The 17,343-nt window shown below is 39.9% G+C and overlaps 1 pseudogene; it reads right to left on the bottom strand.

Annotated features, from left to right (window-relative positions):
• Positions 1–570: 570 nt before the first annotated feature.
• Positions 571–1,158, bottom strand: LOC114887730 (annotated as a pseudogene).
• Positions 1,159–17,343: the final 16,185 nt, after the last annotated feature.

The following is a 17,343-nucleotide window of genomic DNA, read 5'->3' as shown; positions in this document are numbered from 1 at the left end:
TACTCAGAACTTACATACAGCGTGAAATTTTTTTTATTAGCGTCAGTGACCCAGACCTGAAACATTCTAACACACAGCGAAGAGCAAGATCTCGGGCTCAAACTATAATCAAGACCAGAGGGGAGGACCATGTTTCAGAAGAATTGAGAAATACTTCTTTAAGCCAACCCTTGAAGACTAGTACACAAACTGGTGCCATATAATGTGAAGAAGGTGAAGGGGGGAGACTCGGAGGATTGGCCATGGTTTGCTCATCTGGAAGTGGAGTTCCTGGATGTTCACTTCCTCACGGAACAATGTGAGCACTGAATTGTCTCTTCCAAGGAAAGTACCTCGAATGCTGTCCCCAGTGTTGGAAGGGTTTTATGCCCAGTGGTAGTCCATGTTCCATTTCCCATAAAATGCTTTTCTCCACTTCCTTCCCTGGCTGGGGTGTCTCTGAAAAAAAAATCATACACATGTCCTTTAGCAGAAAGAGTTTTGAATACGCTTCTTACAGAAAATACCAACTAGCCCAAAAGTCCAGGCACAAGTTCTTACCGAGGAAGGAGTTCAAACCAGCCAAGATCTTCAGTAGAAGCAGACCGTGTGCAGAAAGCTCCTTCCTGTTTTCCCCTCTGCTGCCAGGAGAAGCTCAGCCAGACTGCTTTCCATGTCATCTGTCTGCTGGAGACCTTGGCAGAGCTCACAGATGATCAGAGATCCAAGAGTGGCATCCTCCAGGGTGTCGTCTATGTCCACGTTGATCACGTGAACAGGTTGACAGGTCTCCTGCTCTCGGGTGCACAGATCTGCCACCACCCTGTCATAGACGGCCTCCTGACATGTGAAGATGACATCAAAGGGATCCCTGCACTCTTGAAATCTTTCCGGGTGAGGCTTGATTCTCTCATTTCTTCCCAAGATGTGTAAGACACCATTGCTTCTATAGCGTTCTCCATCTTTGCGGAGAAGGTCCTTGCTCATTTGCTCATACGTGGTGGAAAAATCATAAACCACGGGGAGGTTACCTGCACGTCCTGGGAGCCTCACACAGGATCCGACTCCAAAAGACTTGACATTGAACCCTTTCTTCATGAGAATGCTGTGGGCTTCCATGCTCCTGTTCATGTTACTCATACAGACCACAGCCACCCTGAGTGGAGAGGAGGGCATGATGGCAGCTCCTTGGGACTCCCAGCCAGATGAGTGGACTTCAGGGGCCGAGGGAACTCTGAAGCCAGGAGGATGACTGGCTGGGTCCAGCTCTCCCAACCTGTGTTAGTGTCAAACAACGGAAACCGGGTTTATATGGAGTCACCTCCCCACAGTGGGAGGAGAATTCTTGATTGATGATTGGCTTAGCTCTTGAGTGATTGGGTTTGGATAGTGGGCTCTGACCAGAGAACCCAATCCAGTCATCAGAACCATCCAGTCGTTAAATCACCTGAACGTCTAAATCTCCACAAGGGTATGCTTACCCCGTGGGTGTGTCTTGAAATCTCCACTTAGGCCTGTTGGTGCACCTGTGGATGGGGCTATGATTGATATTAGGCAAATTACCTAGACTCCTCCAAAACTTGTCACCAGCCCCTGCAGTGACTTGAGAACATGCCTGTGAAAAACGTGTTTGAAACTTCCAAGCTCACACTTCAGTCAATTTTACGTAAAATTACAAGGGTTGTTTCATATTCCTTTCATCAGCTGATACTCTAGAAGTGTAATTGTGTCAAATCTCAGGAGGATTCCTATAGTTTTGCCCATAAAGTAATAAAATGATTCACCAGTGTAAAAAGTGACTCCTGGAAAACATCCCTGCTGACAGTGTTTCAGGAGTTACAAGAACACTACACATCCTCCTATTGATTTTCTTGAATTCATGATGATTCTCCAGGGACTGAAGTGGCCTCCACCAGCTCCCCCATGTCTTCAAGTATGGCTCTGTCGGACCATTCTATACTGAAATAGTCATTTATAGTTCCATTCCTTTTGTTAGTTTGCACAGTTGACTGAGCAAAGGACATAGAGGTTGCCTGTGGGTCCTGGGAGCCTCACACGGGATCCGGCTCCAAAAGATTTGACACTGAACCCTTTCTTCATGAGGATGCTGTGGGCTTCCATGCTCCTGTTCATGTTACTCATACAGACCATAGCCACCCAGAGCGAGGAGGAGGGCATGGTGGTCGCCACTTGGGACTCCAGCCAGACGGCTGGAGATTGAGGGGACTCTGAAGCCAGGGAGAAGACTGCCTCCATCCAGCTCTTCCAACTAGTGTACTGTCAAAGAACAGAGACCAGGCTTATATTAAGTCACCACCCACCCTTGGTGCCTGGAGAACTCTTGATTGATTGATTGATTGATTGATTGGGTTAACTCCTGATTGACTGGGTTTGGATAGTGGGCTCTGACCAGAGAACTCAATCCAGTCATCAGAACAATCAGGTGATTAAATGAACTGAAAATCTAATTCTTTGCAAAGGTATGGTTACCCACTGGGAGAGTTTTGAAATCTCTAGTTAGCCCTGTTTGTTCACCTGTGTATGGGACTACTATTGATATTAGACAAAATACCTAGACTATTCCCAAGCTTGTCACCGACCACTCCAGTGACCTGCGAACACGCATGTGGAAAATGAGTTTGAAATTTCCGTGCTTACACTTAATTCAGTTATATGTAAAATTAAAAGTGTTTTTGCGTATTTCTTTCATACAATTGATACTCTACAAATGTAACTGTGTTAAATCAGAGGAAGGCACACATAGTTTTGTCCATAAAATCATAAAATGATTCACCAGTGTAAAAAGTGACTTCTGGAAAACATCCCTGCTGATAGTGTTTCAGGAGTTACAAGAACACCACACATCCTCCTTTTGATTTTCTTAAATTCATGATAATTCTCGAAAGACTCCAGTGGCCTCCACCAGGTTTCTGATGTCTTTTACACTCAGTCTCATAGTGGAATCCCCAAACCAGAAGCGTCAACATCAATTGGGAATGTGGTAATGCAAATTTTGACCCCAGATCACCCAATCAGTATCTCTGGGAGTGGAGCCCATAGATCTGTCTTTTTTAGAAACACTCATATGATTGTGTATTACACCAAGGCTTAAGAGCACCTGCCTCGAGGCAGAGGTTTCTGCAACTTGACTGGACCTTGGAAGTCCCTGGGAAGTTGTAAAAAGCACTGTTTCAAGAATAGAAGAGAGGGCTTCCCTGGTGGCGCAGTGGTTGAGAGTCCGCCTGCCGATGCAGGGGACACAGGTTCGTGCCCCAGTCTGGGAGGATCCCACATGCCGCGGAACAGCTGGGCCCGTCAACGGGAGACACCACAGCAGTGAGAGGCCCGCTTACCGCCAAAAAAAAAAAAAAAGAGACCTACTGTATAGCACAGGGAACTATTCTCATAATTTTGTAATAACCTATAAGGGAAAAGAATGTGAGGAAGAATATATATATGTATATATATGTGTGTATATATATGTACGTGTACATATATATACACTTATATATTCCTGAATCACTGTGCTGTACAACTGAAATGAACACAACATCGTAAATCAACTATACTTCAATTAAATATATATATTAATATAAATATATATATATAAAGAGGCGCAAACTACTAGGTATAAAATAGATAAGCAACAAGGATATATTGTACAGCACAGGGAAATACAGACATTATCTTGTAATAACTTTAAATGGAGTATAATCTATAAAATTTTGAATTACCTTGCTGTACCCCTTTTGTATATTGATATACAATATTACTAATGTAATATTGTATATCAACTATACTTCAATTAAATAGTAAAGAATAGTATAAAAAGATAAAATAAAATAAAATTTTTAAAGGAGAGAATTAAGGTCTCAGAGCCTAAATTATAATCATGACCCAAGGGGAGGATCACATTTCAAAGGCATTGAGAAGCACTAAGCTAAGCCAATCCTTGAAGGCCAGTTCACAAAATAGTGCTGTATAATTTGGACAGAGGTGAAGGGAGGATACAGGGAGGATCAGCCATAATTTGCTCATCTGGAAAATGGAGTTCCTGGATGGTAACTTCATTGCAGAGTGATGTGATCCCTGAATTGTGTCTTCCAAGGTAAGTACCTTGAGCATCGTCTCCACATAGGAAGGGATTTTATGACTACTGGTAGTCCATGTTCCAATTTCCAGAAAACACTTTTCCCATCCATTTTCTTCCCTGGGTAGGTGTACCTGAAAAAAATCGTACAAAGATATTTTAATGGAAAGAGCATTAAAGACACCTCTCACAGAAAATACAGACTAGTTCAAAGTTCCAGGCACAAGTTCTGATGGCTGAAGAAGCCCAAGATCTTCAGTAGAAGCAGACCATGTGAAGAAAGCTCCTTCCAGTTTTCCCCTCCACTGCCAGGAGCAGCTGGGCCAGATGGTCTTCTAGGTCATCAACATGCTGGAGGCGTTGGCAGAGCTCACAGATGATCAAAGCTCCAAGGGTGGTGTCCTCCAGGGTGTCATCCGTGTCCACATTGATCAAGTGCACAGTCTGACAGGTCTCCTGCTCTCTGGCACACAGATCTTCCACAATTCTGTTGAAGATGCTCTCCTCACAGGTGGAATTGACATCAAAGGGATACTTGCAGTCTTGAATCTTCTGAATGGGGTTTGATTCTCTCATTTCTTCCCAAGGTGTGTAAGGTTCCATTCCTGCTCTAGCATTCTTTACCTTTCCTGTTAAGGTTGTGTACATCTGCTTATATATCTTTGAGAAATGGTAAATCACTGCAAGATCTGCATTTTTGGAGAAAGAACAGTAGCTATAACCTCTGCAGTTTTTCACATACAATGTCTATTATGCAATCACACCCAATCAAATATTACGAAGCATTCCAAGAAATATCATCAATAACAAAAATCATTGAGGAAAATGTAACAGGCACAGAACTACAAATGAATTAAATATTGGAATTATCAGACAGATATTTTTTAATAAAATGTTTATCTGGATCATTTTAGAAAATATCTATTGTGTCTTCAAAGTTAAATCATCACCAAAAGAGAAGTCCCCATCCAGGATCTCCAGGACCATAAGTAGTTGCCTATTGCCATCACAGGCTCAGCAAGAAGATGCACGGGAAATTTCTACTGAGTGTTGGTCCAACCTTAATTAATGTTATGAACTGAACTATAAATGTGAGCTATGAGGACTCTTCTGTATCTCAGATGTGATGCCTGTATTAAACAGACTTCTGTGACCCTATTCAGAGATTCTGGCCCAGCCTGAGAGACTCCTGTTCTTCCTGGATTAGTTCAAGGAACTGAGATAACCCTGTGAGGAGCACACATATGATCCATTAAGACTGAGTGGAGCAGCGAATAATACCTCACCTGCTGAGCAGTTTACTGCAGAGCACTCTACTTCCCAAAACCTCCCATCACATCACCACTTGACTCAATGACCTGACAAAGCTTTGGCCTTTGGAAGAATTCCCACTGTCTAGGAATCTTGGGCTTCTCTAAGGAGGGCAGGGAGAAGTACTTCTATAAATATTTCAACGACAAGGACTAAGGCCTGAGAGCTTTGCAATTGACAAAAGACAACAAGATGTGCCTCAAACAGCAGATGAAGGAGAGGGTAGTCTTACCGAACCAAACTTTGGTCCGCTTGCCCAAGCTCAGTAAAGCCAATCTACTGACACCAGGTTTGGGGAAAGGAAAGTGCAGTGTTTATTGCAGGTGCCAAACAAGGAGTCCAGGTGGCAAATGCTCAAAAGACCCAAACTCCCCATGGCTTATAGTGAAAGATTTTTAAAGACAGTGTGCAGTAGAGGGTTGCACGGTGAGTGATCACCTCATAGTCTTTCTTCTGATTGGTTGGTGGTGAGGTAATGGGGAGTCAGCCTTCATCATCATCAACCTTCTAGTTCCAAATGGTCTGGGGTCTACATGCTTGTGATTAGCATGCAGTTAACTTCTTCCACCTGGTGGGGGTTGTAGCATCTGCAAAATCACTCAAAGGATATGGCTCAGCATATCATCTTACAGCCCTTGAGAAGGAACTTAAGGTCCTTGACTTTGTTTAATGACAAAACTATTATTTTATCTTATTAACTGTTTGCTTTTGTTTCTGAATTTTCTCACTTCTCTGATAAAATTTATTCTTTGGAACTCAGAGAAGGCCTAGGAGGATAAAGTTTTTCTACAAACAAGAGATAGGCAAAGGACAGGTGGGGGGAGGGTGGGTCAGTCCCCAGAAGGCCCATAGTGTCCTGCTTGTTTACAGCAGGAACACACAGCCACTGCTCAGATCACAATCACCTCCTTTGTGCATTATCTCTCCAATTTACTCAGCTTAGGTGACCAGAGACCTAATATTTGTGTACCTGTGTTATCCGGCTACTAAGGGAATCTAAGTACAGAAAATCCTATTTGATAAAGTTGACTTTCAGATGTATGGACTAGATGTATCTGTTTTCTCTCATTTCTTGCATATAAATACAAATGTGTTTCAGAAAGATGGTGACTATGAAAATTGCTGTAGTTTCATCCACTTCAATGTCAGGTTGTTTTGCAGCCAATTTTTACTCCTTGAGAGAATATACAGGAATAGATGATATATCTCTTCCTTTGGAGGTCTGAAAAATCTGTTTGAAAGCTTTGAAAGGCACCATCCAAGTTTTCAAGCTCAACAATAATTTCTTGTTCAACCGCCTAAGTTGAAGGACAGCCAGAGAGTTGAAGGAGAAGCTCTCGTGTTAAGATGTCACCCAGTATATAGTTGGAATACTGCAGTGAGTATAAGTACAAGAAAATCAATGCTTTTATGCAATAAAAATATTTCCCTACTTGTTTGAGGCCCAAAATGAAAAATTTGTGAAACAAGCTATGGATGTACCAATGGATGCACCAGCGTACCTATATATTAATTTTTTTCTAAATTAAATTTACAGTTTTGCCTTCTATATTAAGTACTGTCATTTTGTACAAAGAATAAATCTAAATTTACAGTGACTATTCAGAATTATTTTTTTCTCTCTGCTTCCTCCCCAGCTTCCTGAGCTCCAGCTGCTCTTATCCCTGGGAAGGTCCATGAGATGCTCAAGTGGGTTCTAGTCCATGGTTCATATTTCAGCCTCAGAAATAAGTCCAGACCTGGCTGGAAGACAGTATTGGAGTAGAAGAATGAGGAACAGTAGCCACTGTATGTTACTGTTCATGGTCCCTCAGATCTGAATGATAAGTGACCACCTAACTGAGAAAATAACATCCTTGGGCATGAGGAGGCTTGGGTTTCCCCTGCCTGAAGCTACATTCCCCAAAGGAGAAAGGGAGGGGGGATAAATTAGGAGTATGAGATTAACAGATACAACTACTGTACATAAAGTAGATAAGCAACAAGGATTTATGGTATAGCACAGGGAACTATATTCAATATCTTATAATAACCCATAATGGAAAATAATCTGGAAATATATAATATATATATATACATATACATATAGATACATATAGATATATATATAATTGCATCACTTTGCTGTACACCTAAAAACTAACACAATATTGTAAATCAACCATACTTCAATTTTTTAAAAGACGGTTTTTCCTATAGTCAGTATTTTTTGAATGTTTTAAATGTCTTTTTTATTATTACTACTTTATTTCCATTTTTTTAAAGTCTATTCTGGAAAAAAATACCTTGCCCTCAAAGTTCTTATGTCTTTTTGTAATTACCTCTACAAGAAAGTCCATATTCTCCAGACACATTTTTATGTGAAATCAGTGGACACTCAGTTGTATTTCTGTGGCTGAACACAGTTTGTTTATTTCCAAATTACTTCAAGAACCCAGGCAACAATTTATGTTTCATGTACTTTAGGACATCAGTGAACTGAAACTTTTTAAAGCTACATTTGTTCATGTGAATTCTTTGAGTTTCTTACAGAAAGCTTTGCAGTGCAATTGTATGACTTTTTAAAATCAATAGTCAACTCAAGATAAGGGTCCAATTTTATTTTTTTGGTTGTTGATATCCAGTTTTTCCAAAACTATTTATTGAAGAGAGACTATCCTTTCCCCATTGTGTGTTCTTGGCACACTTGTTAAAGATGAGTTGACAGTACCTGCCAGTTCCATACTGTAGCTTTGTAATATATTTTGAAATCAGGAAGTGCTATGTCTCCAACTGTGTTCTTTTCATTCAAAATTGCTTTGGCTATTCAGGGTCTTTTCAGGTTTCATATGAACTTTAGGATTATTTTTTTCTATTTCTATTAAAAATGGCTTTGGAAAGAACTCAAACAAACAACCTAACAATACACCTAAAGCAACTAGAGAAAGAAGAACAAACAAAACCCAAAGTTATTAGAAGGAAAGAAATCATAAAGTTCAGGAGAAGAAATAAATGAAAGAGATTAAAAATAAACAATAGAAAAGATCGATGAAACTAAAAGCTGGTTCTTTGAGAAGATAAACAAAACTGAGAAGCCTTTAGCCAGACCCATCAAGAGAAAAAGGGAGAGGGCCCAAATCAATAAAATTAGAAACGAAAAAGGAGGAGTTACAACGGACACCACAGAAATACAAAGAAGCCTAAGAGACTACTATAAGCAACTATATGCCAATAAAATGGACAACCTAGAAGAAATGGACAAATTCTTAGAAAGGTACAATCTCCCAAGACTGAACCAGGAAGAAACAGAAAATATGAACAGATCAATTACAAGTACTGAATTTGAGTCTGCAGTTTAAAAACTCCCAACAAACAAAAGTCAAGGACCAGATGGCTTCACAGGCAAATTCTATCAAACACTTAAAGAAGAGTTAACACCTGTCCTTCTGAAACTATTCCAAAAAATTTCAGAGGAAGGAACACTTCCAAACTCATTCTATGAGGCCACCATCACCCTGATACCAAAACCAGACAAAGATACCACAAAAAAAAAAGAAAATTACAGGCCAACATCACTGATGAACATAGATGCAAAAATCCTCAACAAAATACTAGTAAACCAAATCCAACAATATATTAAAATGATTATATACCATGATCAAGTGGGATTTATCCCAGGGAAAAACATAAGCAGAACACTCTTTGACATGAATTGCAGCAATATGTTTTTGGATCCACCTCCTAGAATAATGAAAATGAAAACAAAAATAAACAATTGGGACCTAATTAAGCTTAAAAGCTTCTGCACAGCAAAGGAAACCATAAACAAAACGAAAAGACAACCCACAGAGTGGGAGAATATATTTGCAAACGATGCGCCCCACAAGGGATTAATCTCCAAAATATACAAACAGCTCATGCAGCTCAATATCAAGAAAAGAAAACAACCCAATCAGGCAGTGGGCAGAGGGGCTTCCCTGGTGGGGCAGTGGTTGAGAGTCTGCCTGCTGATGCAGGGGACGCGGGTTTGTGCCCCAGTCCGGGAGGATCCCACGTGCCGTGGAGCGGCTGGGCCCGTGAGCCATGGCCGCTGAGCCTGCGCGTCCGGAGCCTGTGCTCCGCAACGGGAGAGGCCACAACAGTGAGAGGCCTACGTACCGCAAAAAAAAAAAAAAAAGTGGGCAGAAGATCTAAATAGACATTTCTCCAAAGAAGACATACAGATGGCCAAAAGCACATGAAAAGATACTCAACATCGCTAATTATTAGAGAAATGCAAATCAAAACTACAATGAGGTATCACCTTACCTTGGTCAGAATGGCCGTCATCAAAAAGTTTACAAACAATAAATGCTGGAGAGGGTGTGGAGAAAAGGGAACCCTCCTACACTGTTGTGTGGTTATGTAAATTGGAACAGCCATTATGGAGAACAGTATAGAGGTTCCTTAAGAAACCAACCAAAAATAGAGCTACCTGGGCACATATCTGGAGAAAACTATAATTCAAAAAGATACATGTTCATAGCAGCACTACTTACAATAGCCAAGACATGGAAGCAACCTAAGTGTCCATCGACAGAGGGATAGATAAAGAAGATGTGGTACATATATACAATGGAATATTACCCAGCCATAAAAAAGAACAAAATAATGTCACTTGCAGCAATTGGATGGACCTAGAGATTATCATACTAAGTGAAGTAAGTCAGACAAAGACAAATATCATATGATATTGCTTGTATGTGGAATCTAAAAAAGGGAGGCCAATGAACTTATTTACAAAACAGTAAGACTCACAGACATAGAAAACAAACTTATGATTACCAAAGGGGGGAGAGGGATAAATTAGGAGTTTGGGATTAAAACATACACACTACTATATATAAAATAGATAAACAACAAGGACTTACGGTATAGCACAGGGAATTATACTCAATATCTTGTAATAACCTATAATGGAAGAGAATGTAAAAAAAAGGATATATATTTATATGTATATATATATATGTATAACTGAATCACTTTACTGTATACCTGAAACTAACACAACATTGTAAATCAATTATATTTCAATTAAAAAAAATTTAATGGCTTTGGGATTTTAATAGGGGTTGCATTGAATCTGTAGGTTTCTTTGAGTAGTATGGACATTTTAACAATATTAATTCTTCCAGTCCATGAACAAAAGGTGTCTTTCCACTTATGTGTGTTACTTAACCCTTTCTTTCATTTTTTTGGTAAGTTTTCAGTGTGTAATTCTTTACATACTAAGAAACCTCATTATTTCTGATATTTTTAAGTTCAAGTTACAAAATTTTTCCTTCTATTTACAATTCTAGATAATGTTAGTAATCATTTTTAAGGGACCAATACTACTTATTTAATTAACTTTCTCTAAAAATTTTAAACTATGTTTATAAACTTCCAAGTTTTGATTTCCCCTTTTAAGTATATAAATTGCTTTTCAATCTGAGTATCTTACCGAGTTCCTAATAAACAATTACAATCTAATAAAATAAACTTAGAACTACGGTAGATGTGAGGTTCTCTTAAAAATAAGTTTACTGGACTTCCCTGGTGGCACAGTGGTTAAGAATCTGCCTGCCAGTGCAGGGGACACGGGTTCGAGCCCTGGTCCAGGAAGATTCCACATGCCGCAGAGCAACTAAGCCAGTGCACCACAACTACCAAGCCTGCGCTCTAGAGCCCGAGAGCCACAACTGCTGAAGCCCGTGCACATAGAGCCCATGTTCCGCAACGAGAGAAACCACCACATTGAGAAGCCTGTGCACCACAACGAAGGGTAGCCCTCTCTAGCCGCAACTAGAGAAAAGCCTACACGCAGCAACGAAGACCCAACACAGCCATAAATAAATAAATTTATTTTTTTAAAGTAAGTTTACTGGAATTTTATTATACACTTAAATTTAAAATTATGCTATAGCAGTTATTTATATAGACACTTAAAAGTTGGAATCTATTAAGTACTATGTCTGTCAGTACTCTAGTATGCCAAATTCTCTTACATATTACAAGACATTAAGTAACAAACATACAGGATATTCCCATGCTAACCCAAAAATATAAATACAGTGAGTTTGATTTACTTAATTATCTCTCCACTGAGCTTTAAATCTTCCCAGGGATATTTTTAAGTGGAGAAGATGAAACACCCACAAAGGAAACGGTTTTATTATTCCGGGAAGCTGAGGTTCCTGGCCTGATGCACCAATAATCCTCATCCACCAGAGAGAGTCCTGGCTGGGATGCAGGATGAGATTCTTCTCTATGATCAAGTTGATGTTTTATTTGCAAAATCCTTGCAAGGAAAAAAATCTAAATTATAAACAGAAAAATTTTTTCACAAAAAATACAACATGCACGACTTATAGCTAGCCAGATTGATTTTAACAAGCTTAGAGTCATCATAATCAGTGCAAAAAATGTATAACTGAACAAGTTCCTTTCTCTAGTTTATTTCCTCTAACATGTATTTTTAATAAATGTAGTTTCCTACTACAAACATCCATATGAGCTTTGAATCCTGATATGAAGTGTTACATTTCACAACAGATGAGTTTTTTTAATTTAATAAAAATATTACAGGAAAAGTTCTGGCAAAAGAATTAATCTGGGAGTCAATTTTATGATAACAAAATAGAGAATATGCATGTATCTAATATAAATAGGACCTTGGTCCCACCTCAATAATGTTGTAGCTGTTCTTATGACTTTTTAAATAATCTGTAACTCTCTAATTGTCACATCAAAGGACAATCTTTGCCCAGAGGATTACATTTCAAAACTGCTATGTCTACTACCTCTCCTTTTTAGGCTTCTTATGAAATGTTATTTTATTTTTTATTCTCCATCTTCAATTGAATTTTTGACCAAGGATGTATTAAAGTGCTTAGGGCTTATAAGTTTTCCAGCATCCAGTTGGTGCCTTGAAAGGGAGAAGCTTAAAAGGAATGAAAATGGGAACTGGAGTGTGTTGATCTCCCTCTGCAGCCCCCGAAGTGAATGTGAGCCTTCCAGACAATGGGAAAGGCTCTACATGTGGCAGGGCCTATGCTTTGGTGAGGCATTGACTATCACAGCCACGGAACTGGGATCCAGTGCCCAGCAATGGGGTTCTCCATGGAAGGCCTATTCTTTCCAATTCTTCCCCCGCCTCAGGGTGTTCTCATAAACGTTCCTTTGAAGATCACACCTCACAACCACCTCCCTTCTGGGGCTAGAGGACTTCTTGGAGATAGGTCTTTCCATGGGGGGCATCACAGGGGCTACAGAAGTTATCAAAGAGAGGGCACTAAGGGAAAGATGAAAAGAGCCCTTAGCTGGTGATGGCCTGCATTAGTCTCTTGCTGTACGTGCTCTCTTCACAGCCCAAAGTCCATTCATCTCTAAATATGAACTGATCTTCGCAGTCAGTTCAGAGGAAACATTGCAATGTAGAAAGAGCCCTGAACTGAAATTTGTGCCACGTAGATGATCTTTCAAAGAATAAGAGGTCCTTTTACCACATAAGATGGATACAGTTTCTAAGTGATATTTATTGGGCCTTTAAAACAGTGGCTTACAGGGACTTCCCTGGTGGTCCAGTGGTTAAGACTTTGCCTTCCAATGCAGGGGGTGTGAGTTTGATCCCTGGTCAGGGAGCTACGATCCCACATGCCTCACAGCCAAAAAACCAAAGCATAAAACAGAAGCAATATTGTAACATTCACATCAAAAAAATCTTAATAAAAATAAAACAGTGGCTTACATTGTTCTCATTTAATTTTCTCAACATTGCAATGGTGTATTAGTTCTATTATCCCCATTTTACAGAACAGGAGACTGAGGCTTAAAATGGTGAGCTAAACTGCCTAAACTGGCTCATATGGGACCCAGCCAGGTTTCCATACTTAAAATGTCTGTGCTGAAAGCTGATCTCTGGGTCATATTGCCACCTCTTGAGTACTTCATCTCCTCCAGCAGGAAAAGGTTCAGTGTGCCCAGGGGTAGGTCACCTCTTGGGTGAGAAATGTAAATTTTTTGTTATAATTCATACTTCTCCTACTTTTGAAAGGTATTTGTGGGGACAGCCCCCAAAAGGAAGGTATAGAACAAAAAAGTAACATATAGGTTTGGCACCACATATAGGAAGGCAGGAATAGAGGAGATGATTGTTCCTTAACTTAGAAAAGTTGTCTGCCCTGACTTGCACAACATGGAACTCTGAGCTACCATGATAACGGTAGGAATATAAAATGAATCTAGTAGTTTTGTTCCTCGGGAGAAAGAACTTTACCATATAATTCATTCTAAGAGAGATTCGCCATATGGGTCTATAAGTAAAGTTACAGGGAGAAAAAATGTACACTGTTACTCTCCTAGTGTATCTGATCTTGAGGAGCTAGGCACACCTGCAGAGGGCTCAAGAGCCTGAGCTTAGAGGCCAAAAGGACAGTTTTCTTACATTATACATTGTATTTGTTTAAGAAACAATTTTATTTCTACCAGCAACTGTTCTAATCACTTTATAAAGGTACTTCATTCAACAAAAATTAATTCAGCCCATAGTATGATCCAAACACTGCTCTAGGCATTTGGGAGGCATCAGTGAAAATGGGACATTTTGAACAAAGATTCTGCCTTTGTGATGCTTACAGTGTGGAGAGGGGAGAGAGACAATAAGCCACATATGCAAGAAATAATCAAATTGTGCCATGTGCTAGAAGACGATAAGAGTTATGGAAACAGGAAAATGTAGAGGGTAAGAGGACTGGGGGTGACAGGCTGTGATATTAAATAAGGGTCAGGATCGGTATCCTGAGAATATAAGATGTAAGATAAGACTACAGGGAAAGGAGGGAGCCAGCCAACCTTGTCCTGGGGAATAGAGCTTCAGGAAGAAAGGCCAGTTATAGCAACTGTCCTGGGGAGGGATCACCCCTGTATCATTCAAAAACCAGCAGGGAGGTAAGTATAGCTGTGCGAGTAAGCAAGGGTGAGTGTTACATAATCCTTCTAAATTGCATCTCCAGACCATCCATGGGTGAAACAGTGAAGAGTGCACCCACTGGCTCCATCCCCCATTGGTCAGAGGTTTACTCCATGGGGCATGAATCCCTTGCACCACACGTTGTTTATGTACAAACACCAAGGGCAGTCCAGCAACAGCCTCAGTGGGGAGGCCCCAAGGTGGGAGTCCAGAGGCTCACAGCACAGGCTGGAGGAGAGGTGCTGTCAGGCTGCACGAAGCTGGACAGAGGTGCTGGCCACAGCAGCAACTGGAAAAAAGAGATGGACGAGGCCAAGAGGATCTGAAGTGGTGTATAAAAGATTTCTGGTTCGGGGGACTTCCCTAGTGGCGCAGCAGTTAGGAGTCCGCCCGCCAATGCAGGGGACATGGGTTCGAGCCCTGGTCTGGGAAGATCCCACATGCCTCAGAGCAACGAAGCTCTAAGTGCGCCACAACTACTGAGCCTGCGCTCTAGAGGGAGCCCGCAAGCCGTAATTACTGAAGCCCGTGTGCCACAACTACTGAAGCCCACGTGCCTAGAGCCCATGCTCCGCAACAAGAGAACCCACTGCAATGAGAAGCCCGTGCACCAAAACAAAGAGTTGCTCCCGCTTGCTGCAACTAGAAAAAGCCTGTGCACAGCAACAAAGACCCAATGCAGCTAAAAATAAAATAAATAAATAAATAAATTTATATTTAAAAAAAAAGATTTCTGGTTCAGTACTCATGAGTATTGATTTACCCATTCGTAAAATTAAATTTCTTGAATAACTACTAGGTAGCAGGCTTCCTAGTTCTTTTATATTTCATGTTGTATACTGACTGATCACTATAAAAGTAATATGTGAAAGTATGCTATTTTTTGAAAAATCAGATCATACAGAAGTAGAAAAATATATTGAAGTCCAAAATATATTGTTAAATTAAAAAGGCAAAGTGTGAAGGAAGTCCTAAAGGGATAGGGATATTTGTATATGTATGGCTGATTCATTTTGCTGTATAGTAGAAACTAACACAACATTGTAAAGCAACTATACTCCAATAAAAATTAATTGTTAAAAAAGCAAAATGTGAGAAAGAATATTTACAGTATGCCACCTTTTATGAAAGGAAGGTAACCCAGAAACTAATGAGACTCATTACATCCAGGGAGTGGGTGGAAATGGGGTGAAAAGAATAAGATGGTGGCAACGGAGTAGGAAAGATGGGGGAGAGACACTTAGTAGAATTTATGGTTTTATGTTTTTAGAGTTTGTGCTAATGTTTCACATACTCAATTTTTTAATGAATAAAAATCAAGGATAAAAGAGAGAAACCCTAACACAGAATACAAATGAAAGCAAGTGAATCAAACTATATTTCCAGTGAATGACATAACGCACTGAAGGGGTGAAAAAGTAAGTTTTGAACCAGTATTTAGGCTCTAAACCTTCAGGTTCTAACAAATACTGGATTCCATGTACTAGATTTGATTGGTTTCCACCACAGAATGAGTTAGCAATTCTGAAACTACATTCTATGTATTCTAGGCTTAAGCAAACATGTAAATATATTGTAGATAATGGAAGCCTGGTACTTCACCATTAGAGGATTGACATATATGGAGAGAGAGGAAGTTCAAATGAATCTTAGTTGTTTGATTGGACCTGGAGGTATTGGGTGGGCCAAAAAGTGCCTTCGGTTTGTAAGTACAAATAAAAGACACATTTTTCATTTTCACCAAGCACTTTATTGAGCAACGTATGCACTGTTTTGTTCCACTACCTTCTTCCATTTTTCAGGCAACTTCATTATTCCACCTTCCCAAAACTTTTTATCTTTTTGAACAAAGAACTGTTCCAGGTGTCTTTTATAGTCTTCCAGGGAATCGAAATTTTTTCCATTACAAGAATTTTGTAAAGACTGAAATAAATGGAAATTGGAAGGTGCAATATCTGGTGAATACGGCGGGTGAATCAGAACTTCCCAGCCGATCTGTAACAGCTTTTGCCTGGTCATCAAAGAAACATGCGGTCTTTCGTTATCTTGATGGAAGATGATGCATTTTCTGTTGACTAATTTTGGATGCTTTTCAGCGAGTGCAGCTTTCATTTGGTCTAATTGGGAGCAGGGCTTGTTGGAATTAATCGTTTGGTTTTCCAGGAGGTGCTCATAATAGAGGACTCCCTTCCCATCCCACCACATACACAACATCCCCTTCTTTGGATGAAGACCGGCCTTTGGTGTGGTTGGTGGTGGTTTATTTCACTTGCCCCACGATCTCTTCCGTTCCACATTGTTGTACAGTATCCACTTTTCATCACCCGTCACAATTTGTTTTAAAAACGGAACGTTTTCATTATGTTTCAGTAGAGAATCACGTGCAGAAATAGGGTCGAGAAGGTTTTTTTCGATGAACTTAATGTGGAACCCAAACGTCAAAGCGATTAACATAACCAAGCAAATGATTTTCAACACTTGATTTGAATATTTTGAGTATGTCTGCTATCTCCCGCGTGGTATAACACTGATTGTTCTCAACTAATGCCTCATTTTGATCGCTATCAACTTCAACTGGTCTACCTGACGGTGGAGCATCATCCAGAGAGAAATCTCCAGCACTAAACTTCGCAAACCACTTTTGATCAGTCACAGCACCTTCTCCACATACTGCACAAATATGTTTTGGCATTTCCGTTGCATTTTTACCTTTCTTGAAATAATAAAGCATAATATGCTGAAAATGTTGCTTTTTTTCTTCCATCTTCAATATTAAAATGGCTACACAAAAGTTCACCAATTTTGATGTCTTTTTTTAAATGCGTGCTGATATGACAGCTGTCACAATCCAATCTAACAGAATTGTTTCAAACGAAGTTAAGACAACTAAGCACTACTAGAGCCATCTTACAGAAAAACCAAATGAACCTTTTGGCCAACCCATATCAGTACGAACTCCTGGTTGTTAAGATGGATAGATAGGAGATACATAGGG

The sequence above is a fragment of the Monodon monoceros genome, unplaced genomic scaffold (genome assembly GCF_005190385.1).
Source record: "Monodon monoceros isolate NGI ecotype Baffin Bay Population unplaced genomic scaffold, NGI_Narwhal_1 Super_Scaffold_7, whole genome shotgun sequence".
NCBI classification, from domain to species: Eukaryota; Metazoa; Chordata; class Mammalia; order Artiodactyla; family Monodontidae; genus Monodon; species Monodon monoceros.
This window is presented reverse-complemented; position numbering and strand designations above follow the sequence as displayed.